Source organism: Lissotriton vulgaris, chromosome 1_1, assembly GCF_964263255.1.
Source record: "Lissotriton vulgaris chromosome 1_1, aLisVul1.2, whole genome shotgun sequence".
Taxonomy (NCBI): domain Eukaryota; kingdom Metazoa; phylum Chordata; class Amphibia; order Caudata; family Salamandridae; genus Lissotriton; species Lissotriton vulgaris.
Window position 1 is genome coordinate 880,566,222 of NC_141685.1, and position 7,830 is coordinate 880,574,051.

A 7,830-nucleotide genomic window follows, 5' to 3' on the forward strand; every position below is an offset into this window, starting at 1 on the left:
CAATAGGAGGGGAGTCGAATGATGAGGCTAGATCGGCCGCTTCTTCGAGAGACATTGAGGCTTTGGTTCTTGTGGGTCTTGAGGTCAGGGTCTCAGTGTCATTATTTATGCGTCTCTGTAATGTAGGCGCAGGGGCTTTGGTTCCTAAGGGTTTCTGTGACGGGGTCTCAGCGTCCGTTCTTGAGGATCTCTGTATCCATGTCGCGGGGTCGCTAAGGGCGCTTTGGGTGGTCAGAGCCAGATGGAGTGGGCTCCCTGGGAGGGGATTGTTGGTGCTTTCAGGCTTTGTCGAAGTTGGTAAGGATTTCGTTCACCCCCAGCATATCATTTCTAGCTGGCTTTCTAGTAAAGCGACACGCTGCTCCGTGATGTCGTGGGCGGAGGTGAGGGAATCTCTGGAAGAGTCGCTTGTGAGGTGTAGGTCGTGACTAAGTTATGTTGCCTATTACTATTTGTGTAGACCATGAGGCCTCCTTTTGGGACCCTGGGTTGGGGTTGCATTGAGTCATGTTGTGGTTTCGTCCTACTGAGGTCTGCTTGAGTGCTAGTGTGGTTAATGAACGGAGTCAGCAGGGCAGGGTCATGGTGTTGAGGTGGGTGGTTCATAGGAGGAAGTTGAGTTTGGCGTTCCTCTGGGAGTTGGAGATCACGATTCATGGGGACGAAGGAGTGGAAAGTGACTCGTGTTGTGACCAAGTTATGTTTCCTAGTACTACTTGTGTAGACCATGTTGCCTCCTTTTGGGACCCTGGATGGGGGGTGCATCGAGTCATGTCGTGGTTTCGTCCTACTGAGGTCTGCTCGAGTGCTAGTGTGGTTAATTGTCGGAGTCGGCAGGGCAGGGTCATGGTGCTGAGGTGGGCATATCATAGGAGGAAGTTGAGTTTAGAGTTCCTCTGGGAGTTGGAGATCTCGATTCATGGGGGAGAGGGAGTGGGAAGTGACTCGTGGGTGGCGGGAGGTGGTGGCGTAGGGCGAGGTGGTGATGGTTTGTTTCTCCTGGTGGGGCAGGTTAACTGGGGGTGACAACTGGGTCAGGAAGGGTCTAGGCAGGCGGAGGAGAGCGGTTCGAAGTGTGAGAGAGTCGAAGGCCTCTAGGTTCTCATTGTTTGCCTGTATCAGGACTGTGCCGTTAGTGTAGATGGTCACAGATGTGTTCCAACCCTTTGACAAGCGATTAGGGAGAGCGGTTGTTAGTTTCCAGCTATGCGAAGTAGTTATAGTTTTAGAGATGTAAAGTTGCGTTCCCAAAGTAGTGTTCCACACTGAAAGACCAGATAACTGGAAGATAAAATCCATCTTAATCTGCCCTTTGGGGGAAGCAGTCGTATGCTTCCCCGAATAGTGTTTCTGGCTGCAGTCTTATCAGTCTAGGTTTCTTCTCGCTTTAAGAGAGAGGTTGAGGGGAAAGCTAATAGCGAAGGGGTTCGCGCTGTGAGGTTTCAAGTGGGTTGCTATGGGTTGGTTGGAGGGAATTGGCGTGCCCAGTGACATTGTAGGGTTTCTAAGAGGGGGGGACCGTGCATCTGAAAGGTTGTCTAGAACGTTAGGTGTGTTTGGACGGATTGGCTAGGGTGAAGTTAAAAATTGCCACCTTAAGATGGATCAGGGAGGTAGGGTTAACAGATGTACGGCTCCTTGTTTTCCTGAAAATGCTGATCAGGGCGTATTGCCTTCACGGAGCCACCATCTTGGGGGTCAGGCATCCAAGTCTGTTTTGGACTGGTCTGTGCCTCCTTAGTGGGTGTTGCTGCATGGGACGCTTGCGATGTGACTATTTTCAAGTTGAGGATGCACATCAGCGGGGATGAGTCAGTATCTTGATCTGGGTACAAGCGATGGGGCACCTAGGGCGACCATCTTGAAAACGGACAAAGCGCTAGGAACACGAGTATGAGAGGTCCGAGAGGAGGCCCACTTCATTAGGGTGGACCGTTAGGTTGGGTGTATTTCCTTTCCTAGAGTGGTCTTGTCTTTAGAGGCAGATTGATCTCAGTGGGACTGAGTCAGAGCCGGAATCGGACATCTTGGGCCAGGCATTGTCCCCTTGCCAACCATCACGGAGTCAAGCAAATCCAGCTGCTGCGTGGTGGCAAGACTCCTCTTCGCTGTGAGCAAAAGGCCGTCTGCTTCCTGCTAGTTGATGGCCCTTGAAGAGGTTAGGAGTATTTTTTATGGGGGAGTGATCCTGTCATTAGATGCAGACGAATCTCTGTGGGACCGAGTCAGTGCCGGAATCAGCCTTCTTGGGCCAGGCCTTGTCCACTTGCCGACCATCACCGAGTCAGGCAAGTCCGGCTGCTGTGTGGAGGCAAGATTCCTCTTCGCTGTGAGAAAAGGCTGTTGGATCCCTGCTAATTGATGGCCTTTGCAGCGGTTAGGTGGATTTGTTAGAAGGGAAGATCATACATTAATGGGCCGGCCCAGCAAGAGGCTGGGAATGACACCTCCGCCCCCCCCTTGGTAAAATGGAGGTAACAGAGGTCCATCTGCTTCCAGAAAGGCGGCTCAGGCCCTGCTGCGCTGCTGGCGGCATCTGAACAGTACAGACAGCCCAAATCGGCCACCACGCTGTCCCCAAAAAAATGTCCCACAGCTGCAACTCAGATACCAGCCCTTCGCCCAGGTGTCCACCTTACAAATCAGATCCTGGGTATGCTGGGGGCTCCATATGACTTTGCCAATATTATAAATGAATACCTGAAGCTGCAAGGCAGTTTATTCTAATTCAGTTAGGGAGGTGTAGTGAGCAATGCTGTTTTCACTAACTTATTTTTAATTGCTGGTGTTTATATTATTAGGATGATAGTTCTTGCACGATTTGTAGAAGAAAAGCACTTAAATTCTAACGCGTTATAAAATATCTATACTTGTGTGTGTACTGTTTTTGAGGGAGGCGGTCATGGCCATGCTAGACCACCTACAGAGGCAAGAGATTGACTTCAAGCACTATTACTTTACAAAAGCACAGCCAATTAGAAAGGTGAAAGACACCTCCCAGTTTTACTAGTCTCTGAAAAGATCATATGTACTTTTCGGGCTTTGGAAATCTACCAGTCATGACACCTAAATTACTGTGGTATTTCCAAACTATACTACGACATATAACTGGCAATGTAGCTGTGCTTTCTTAGCCCCAGCCATTCCTCCCGCATTACATTTCAACAAACTATCACTATACCTGGAAACTGAGGTAGAAAAGCTGCAGGATAGATACAAAGGGGCAGATGTATCAAGCGATTTTTTGTCGCAAACGCTGCGAATCGCAAAATAGCAGCGTTTGCGACAAAAAACGGGAAATGCGCTGTATTAAAAAAATCGCATCGCAAAAGTAAGGAATCGCAAAATTTGCGATTCCTTTATTTTGCGCTACCATTTAAGGAATCGCAAAAAGCGATTCCTTAAATGGTATGTAAGAAAGAAGAACGTTTGTGATTTCACTCTAAGAAATCCCAAAATACCACCAACTTGTAGTTGGTGGTAATTTGCGAATTCTTTTAAAAATTCACTTTTTGAAAATTTTAAAAGGTGCCATGTGACGCTCATACATGCCCTTAGGGCATGTAGGTGCGCCATATGCGCACATATGTGAATTTCAGGGGTGCAGCAGGCTGTCTTTAAGACACCCTTGCACCCTTGAAATTATTCTCAATTTGCGATTAGCAAATTGCGAATCTCAAATTGAGAATAACTTTCCATTCATTCCTATGGGCCTCCTGGCCCATAGAAATGAATGGGAAATTAATCCTTAATTGCGATTAGCAATTTGCTAATCCAATTAAGGAATTAAGAAATCGCTAAAAAAAGCGAATTTCTAGATACATACCATTTAGCAATTCTCAAATAGCGATTCGCAAAAAAAAAAAATAATAATATATCGCTATTTGAGAATCGCTAAAGGGTATCTGGATACATCTGGCCCAAAATCTCTAAAGTCTGTGGAAATAGCAAAATATCCAAAACCTGCAGAGAACCAAAAACTATGCAGGGAGCCAAGATGTCTGTGTTTTTCACAGAACTGTCTGCTGTTGGTTTGGAATGCCTCTAGTTTATGACATGGAGGGTAAAGAGGACGGCTTTGAGGCAAAGGAACAATGGGGAATGTGTCATTATGCACATGGTGTTATTCAATGGTTGCTCAGCACTGCAAACAGCAAAAAGGATGATCCAGTGAGTAATCGGATAGGCTGTACAATCCTAGCGGGCATAAGGACCATATCTCTGCATTTTAAGCAAGGGAGGGATATGGTCGATGTGGAATTAGGTGGACTGGGAGAAAACAACGTGGAAAGGTTCCACCAGGTTGCATTATTATTTGACTGCTGTTAGGGTTAAGGTACGTCAGAGTATTTGAGAAATCTCACAAGGCTGGGTACTTACCAAGGGCTCATTTTAAACGCCAGGAGGAAAGGAGGCTCCTTTTTCCGGTAAGGCCATACAGCAGCATGTAGTCGACAACCATGAGCAAGCTTTGACTACATCTTGGCCAATTAGCTCTACAGTCTTCAAGTCTTCATTAAGCCATTCTCTACACTTGTTAGAGGGAAACAGGAGACTCTCTCACTCTGGAGAAACAGTAGAGAAGAGGAGGGGGCATCGGCTCTCTCTGCTGGAGCACAACTCCTCAGCACGTATAGTGGGCAGCTTCAGCTGGCCACTACACCCAAGGAAATTCTAGCTCAGCCAGGATTACATCAGCTGGGGCAGGACAGTTTCTCCCCACTATTCGGGTCGGGTTCTGGGTAGTGCGTGGTCCAATGCCTACCACACTTTTACTGGAACAGGACCACTTCTTTTCAAGAGAATTCCGGCTGAGCGCTGTGGGTATCAAGATAATGCACACTAAAGTATGTTAGTAGGCTGGCCCCACCAATCCTGAACACCAGTCTTTCTCTTTTGTTCACTAGTGAATAAATGAAAGTTTCATTTTTGGCTAGTCTCCTCCCTGGTTGGGAGAAAATATGCAAGATTTCAGTTCTCCTAAGCAGCTGTATTCAGAGTTCTTGCAGGCCTGCTGATTTCCAAGCTGATCCTAACTAGATGTAGATTCGCTTTGCAAATTAAGTGGTGGGCCGGAAGGATGGGTCATTCATTTAACAAAATTTTTGCATTAATCCAAGCTCTGCTCCTATCTATACTACTATAATAAAGGAAGAACTTTCAGCGTTTGAGGCGGTTAAACTCGGGAACCACAGCGCCAATCCACACACCCGATACACCGTTAGAATCGTCAGGGTGTGTAGATGGTTATAGGCTCTATAAATAAAATAAAAAAAACGTTATTTAAAAAAATTTACAGTAAAAAAAAAAAAAGTACACCCTCCGAAGTAGCGCCGGCCGCGACATGCGTGCTCACGTCAGGAGCGCGGGGAGGAGCGGCGTCCAGGTGCGCGACGAGGAGCGGCGGACATGGCGCAGGGGAGGAGCAGTGACGTGAGGAGCAGCAGACAGGCCAGTGGTGGTGCGCGCAGCGGACAGGCTGGAGGAGCGGCGGCTGAGGTAAGGGAGCGGCGGACATGGCATGGGGGAGGAGTGGTGACGTGAGGAGCAGCGGACAGGCCAGCGGCGGTGCGAGCAGCGGACAGGCGAGAGGAGCGGCGGCTGAGGTAATGGGACCCATGTCGGTGCAATCGGGGGTCAGGGCAGGCGTCGGGCCGGGCGGGGGCCCGGGCTGCTGGACAATGTCGGGGCGGGCGGGGGTCGGGAAGCCTGTTGCTCCCGGAAAAGGTCGGGACGGGCTGCTAGTAACATAATAATTAATCGAAATTACCTTATTTTGCAAGGTATTCACCCAGATTTTTGCCAAGACTGTTTTTGTGCATGTACAACTCGGTGCACATTACACCTGGTAACCAGTGGTAAAGTACTTTGCTCCACCTTTAAACATAATGAAACTAGCATACCCTCGATTGCATATTTAGGTTACCTATAAGTCTCTAGTAAAAGGAACCAAGGTGTACCTAGGGCCTGTAAATAAATGTCACAAGTGACTTGCAGCAGCCATTGTGCAATCCAGTTTAAACAAGCCTACAGGACTGCCACCAGTAGCCTGGCTATGCAGGTTTTAACTGCAAATTCGACCTGTCAAAATAACTCATTTTGACAGGCGACACCTTTCTTTTAAATATTTATATTTCACCCCTAAGTAGTCCTTATTGCCCACAGGGCAGATGTATGGTATTTAAAAGCAGGACATGAAAAAAAAGTCTCCTTATGGCGACTTAACACCTCAAAGTTATACACAATAGGAAGGCTGGATGTTCCATTGGAAAACACTGGGATGCAATACTAATAAAAGCTAGGACTACATAGAAAAAAAATAAACAAGAAATAATTAAACAACTCTTTAATAGTTATTAAAAATCCAATTCAATGGTGAAGTCAGATTTTACTAAATAGTACGGAAAAGTGACTTTTAGAAAGTTACCTTCTACCTGAAGTCCCTGGAAGATAAATCTGCATCTTACTCTCCAACTACGGGCAGGCAGTAATTAGCATTTAAGTAGGCGTGAATTAGTTGTGTACATGCTTCCAGTAGCAAGCACCGGGCTGACCTGGATAAGCAGAGATGACCCACCTGAATCTGATGGAATATGCAGGGGTGGTTGGGAGGATCCCTTTTGGCATTGAAGTGTAAATTCTTGATTGAACGTCACATCCTGCTTGACAATTCTGCTGCAGTTTTTCATATGACACTTGCGGTGCACTTCAGAGATCTCCCCTATCACAGGCAAGTGTTATCCGATACTTGGGCAGTGACATTCTTGTACCCTCTCACCCCTGAGCTAGTCACACCTGATCACAGCGGGCCTCTTTCTGACATTGAGATTTATTTTTTTATTATTTTGCATGTTAACTTTATCACAGTTTTAGTACTGCATAAATAGTTTACATATTCTCCTAAGTTAAGTCTGTCTGCACTGTGCCATAACTACCAGGGTTTGAGCTCTGGTTAATGTGGTGACTCTAGGGTCCACTCTAACGAGGATTGTGATTATTACTTGTAGTGGGTATTTAACCCTACCTCAACTGATAAAACTATTTCATACAATAATGCTTTCTGCATTTGTTATGTACAGTGCACTGCACATACTTATTAACTCTTTTTACTAAGGAAAATAGAACAAATATACTCCTATGGCTTATAAGTGTTTTTCATTTGTTTCCGAATTCAAAATGTACCTATCCCTGCGAGGATGAAAACAAGAATTTATGTTAATGGCACCCGCATTTAGTTGCAGATGAGACATTTCTTAACTTCAGACACTCAATAAGAGTAAAGGGAACTAACCCACTATTAGGACATGGCTGTAACGTAACCTTGACCCAAGACTTGACTCAGCCTAAATGTGGCCTCCTTAAGTCACACATCAAGAAAGCAGTACAGATAAATGTAGCCCTCAGAAAGGTTCAATTCACATAAAATTCCAACATGTGTTCCTTCTGGAGGACCAATGTCTGGCTTCTGTAATTATTGATACAGTTTAATTAGGGAAGGGGGAGGCAATGGTAAGCGTTGCCCCAGTGTACAGTATCTAACATTGTACCCCAAACATACGACTTGGCTTTTTGCAGTCAACTACAATATAGGAACCTACCTGAAAATTATTTGCCTGAGATAGAGTAATTAAAATACCCTGAATTATCTTCCCTTTTGTTCACCTGAGAACAGCCAGCGATAATTAAAATATATCAACACTCCCTCAACTATACTACCTTTACCTTAATTTGTCAACTTAGCATATCTTCTATGATCACTGCAGCTAAAATAAATACTCCTGAAGCTCATCAATATGACCATTTTGTCCCTCCACTGTCACCAACAGAGCA